General features: G+C 37.1%; 1 pseudogene; it reads left to right on the forward strand.

Moving 5' to 3' along the window:
* Nucleotides 1-2,469: 2,469 nt before the first annotated feature.
* Nucleotides 2,470-4,182, forward strand: LOC100931231 (annotated as a pseudogene).
* Nucleotides 4,183-4,408: the final 226 nt, after the last annotated feature.

Below are 4,408 nucleotides of genomic sequence, written 5' to 3' on the forward strand. Positions count from 1 at the left end.
CCAGCCATGAAATTTGGTTATAAACAGAAAATATTTTTACGTGAGTCCAGTGATGTTCAAAAAAATAGCATAAATTCCATTGCTCCTAGTTAAAGAATTTCAAGAAAAAGGCTGCTAAAATGTTTGCTTCTGGGGAAAAGGAGTATGATTGTTCCTTGTCCAACAGTTCATTTTTTAAAGTGATTATTCAAAGGCCAAATTTCTATGCCTCATCTACTGATTACTACACAGAGTTGTTTTAATCCTACTTACACTTTGATTAGCTAAAAATTGAGTTTGTCTTTTCTATGCATTAATTCTATGACAACTTGTCAAGACTATGAAAGCCTATTTATCTCTCTGATATCACAGAGCCTTGTAATAGGAGAAGTCAAGTATTTATTAATGACATAATCAAAACATAGCCAACAAAGAATGAACTATGGCAATTGACCTGGATCATTAATAATGTGATGTACAAAGTTAATGTCAGTCCCACTAGCTGTCATTTCACCAGTTTTTTCATACCTACTAATTTATATTATTGCTACTATCATCTTTCCTAACAGCAGTTAGTGCCAGGGGGGAATTTGGAAACTCTATAATCCTTTTATCTGAGATTTTTAAAAGGCTTTACAAACATTAATTAATTAAATGCCCCAAATATCTCTATGAAACAATTTTTTTTAAAAAAAGAAGCCCATCCCAAAATTTCCACCTGGTAAAAGAAGCAAAGTGCATGCATTAAAAAGGAGAATTAAAAAGCAATCCTGCACATTTTTAGATTAAGAGTGGTAAGATGTAATTTTATTTTTTTTAAATGTATTTGTTAAATCCCAACAGTAAAACATGTCAGTTCATTTTCCCTCTAAGAATTAACTGGTTTTGTCAGATTGGCTCAGATGACAAGAAATAATAATGATGAATGTTGGAGGGAATGCGGGAAAACTGGGACACTGATGCACTGTTGGTGGAGATGTGAACAAATCCAACCATTCTGGAGAACAATTTGGAATTATGCCTAAAAAGTTATCAAACTGTGCATACCCTTTGATCCAGCAGTGCTACTACTGGCCTTATATCCCAAAGAGATCTTAAAGAAGGGAAAGGGACCTATGTGCAAAAATGTTTGTGGAAGCCCTGTTTGTAGTGGCTAGAAACTGGAAAATAAGTGGATGCCCATCAATTGGAGAATGGTTGGGTAAATTGTGGTATATGAATGTTATGGAATATTATTGTTCTGTAAGAAATGACCAGCAGGATGAATACAGAGAGGCTTGGAGAGACTTACATGAACTGATGCTAAGTGAAATGAGCAGAACCAGGAGATCATTATATACTTCAACAACAATACTGTATGAGGATGTATTCTGATGGAAGTGGATTTCTTCGACAAAGAGAAGATCTAACTCAGTTTCAATTGATCAATGATGGACAGAAGCAGCTACACCCAAAGAAAGAACATTAGGAAATGAATGTAAACTGTGCAATTTTGTTTTTCTTCCCAGGTTATTTTTTACCTTCTAAATCCAATTCTTCCTGTGCAACAAGAGAACCATTTGGTTCTGCACACATATATTGTATTTAGGATATACTGTGACATATTTAACATATATAGGACTGCTTGCCATTTGGGGGAGGGGGTGGAGGGAGGGAGGGAAGGGAAAAGTCGGAACGGAAGTGAGTGCAAGGGATAATGTTATAAAAAAAAAATTACCCAGTCATGGGTTCTGTAAATAAAAAGTTATAATTATTAAAAAAAAAAGTTAACTGGTTTAATATAATAATTGTGTACCAATTGTTTTGTATCGTATTTAAAATTTAAAAATGGAATTTTTCATTTTCCTTTAAATTGAATAATTATTTTGAAATATTAGAGTTTTAAAAATACACAAAAATAAACTTTTTAACCCTTTAATACATCAAAACATTATTCCCAAGAAGGACATATTTTCTTAAGAAAAAAATGTTTAGGCAAATATAAAATATATTTAGAAAAAAGGCAATCCAAGATCTTAAATTGGAAGGGACCTCGCTATCACCTAATTAAAACACTACTTGAGCAGGAATCAGCCCTATAAAAACCTTCATTATTGAACATCCAACCTCAGCAGTAAAAGGGAATTCACTATTTCACCTGATGCTTGATGGAGGTGGCACTGTTATTGGAGCACTGGGCTTGAAGTAAATTAGAACTGGGCTCAATTTTAACTGCAGGCATTTACTATCTGTATGATGATAGAGAAATCACTTAATCTGCCTTGGTTTCTTCATCTGTATAATAGACTCTAAGTCTCAATTTTGCTATGAGGATCAAATGAGATAATAATTGCAGAGCACTTAGCACAGTGCATATGGCATATGCAGAAATATAAAATGTTACACATACTATGTTCACTTCTTTTTCATGTTTTTTCTTCTCTCCTGTGGTTTTTCCTTTTTGTTGATTTTTCTCTTTCAACATGCATAAAGAAATGTATATTTTACTTTTTTCGCAACGGGTTTGCCGCCAGAACACAGGTGTTCTGAAAACCATCACTAAACCTCCATAAAAAATGGGCAAGGAAAAGACTCACATTAACATTGTTGTCATTGGACATGTAGACTCTGGCAAGTCCACCACTACTGGTCACCTCATCTACAAATGTGGTGGGATTGATAAGAGAACCATTGAGAAGTTCAAGAAGAGGCTGCCGAGATGGGAAAGGGCTCCTTCAAATATTCCTGGGTCTTGGATAAACTGAAGGCTGAACAGAGCGTGGTATCACTCTTGATATCTCCTTGTGGAAATTTGAGACCAGCAAATACTATGTGACTGTTATTGATGCTCTGGGACACAGAGACTTTATCAAGCACGTGATTACAGGCACATCTCAGGCTGACTGTGCCGTCCTGATTGTTGCTGCTGGTGTTGGTGAATTTGAAGCTGGTATCTCAGAGAATGGGCAGACCTGTGAGCACGCCCTTCTGGCCTACACACTAGGTGTGAAACAACCGATTGTTGGTGTAAACAAAATGGATCCCACCAAACACCCTACAGCCAGAAGAGATAAGAGGAATTATCAAGGAAGTCAGTACCTATATCAAGAAAATTGGCTACCACCCGATACACTAGCTTGTGCCAGTTTCAGATGGAATGGTGGCAACATGCTGGAACCAAGCCCTAATATGCTTTGGTTTAAGGGATGGAAAGTCACCCGTAAGGATGGGAAGGCTAATGGAACAACACTGCTTGAAGCTTTGAATTGCATTCTGCCACCAACTCACCCAACTGAGAAGCCCCTTCGTCTACCCCTCTAAGATGTCTACAAGATTGGTGGTATTGGTACAGTACCTGTTGGCTATGTGGAAACTGGTGTTCTGAAACCAGGCAGGATGGTCACTCTGCCCCAGTCAATGTTACAACTAGAGTAAATGCACCATGAAGCTTTGAGGGATGCTCTGCTTGGGGATAATGTTGGTTTCAATGTCAACAACGTGTCTGTCAAAGATGTCCGCCGTGGTTATGTGGCTGGTGATAGCAAGAATGACCCACGTATGGAAGCTGCTGGTTTCACTGCCCAGGTCATTATCCAGAATCATCCAGGCCAAATCAGTGCTGGCTATGCACCTCTTCTGGATTGCCACACTGCTCGCATTACTTGCAAGTTTGCTGAAGATTGATTGGAGAAGATTGTTCGTCGTTCTGATAAGAAGCTGGAAGATGGCCCTAAAATTCCTGAAATCTGTTGATGCTACAATCGTTGACATGGTTCCAGGCAGGCCTATGTGTGTCGAGAGCTTCTCTGATTATCCTCCTCTGCGTCATTTTGCTGTTTGTGATATGAGGCAGATTGTTGCAGTTGGTGTCATCAAGGCAGTTGACAAGAAGGCTGCTGGAGCTGGCAAGGTCACAAAATTTGCCCAGAAGGCCCAGAAGGCTAAATGAATATTCTGTAAAATACCTGCCACCCCAGTCTTAATCAGTGGTGGAAGAATAGTCTCAGGACTGTTTGTCTCAATTGGCCATTTAAATTTAATACTGAAAGACTGGTTAATGATTACAATGCATCGTAAAAGCTTCAGGAGAAAAGGAATGTTTTTGTTGACCATTTGTTTCCTGGCAGTTTTAAGTTGTTAGTTTTTAAAATCAGTAATTTTTAAATGGAAACGACTTGACCAAAAATCTGTCACAGAATTTTGAGACCATTAAAAGAGTTTAATACAAAAAAAAAAGAAATGTGTATTTTAAAAGTTAATGTACATGTATAACCAGAAAAATAATAAGATAATAAAAAATAAAATATAGCTGGAAAAACAAAAGAGAAATGTTAGATATTGTTATTCTTCAAAAATTTTTGTTGTTAGGGATTTCTCCTTTGCATTGAGCCAAAATATGCCTCTTGGTAACTTTGGCTGGTTGTTCCAAATTACCAACCACTTGAATAAT

Source organism: Sarcophilus harrisii, chromosome 4, assembly GCF_902635505.1.
Source record: "Sarcophilus harrisii chromosome 4, mSarHar1.11, whole genome shotgun sequence".
NCBI classification, from domain to species: domain Eukaryota; kingdom Metazoa; phylum Chordata; class Mammalia; order Dasyuromorphia; family Dasyuridae; genus Sarcophilus; species Sarcophilus harrisii.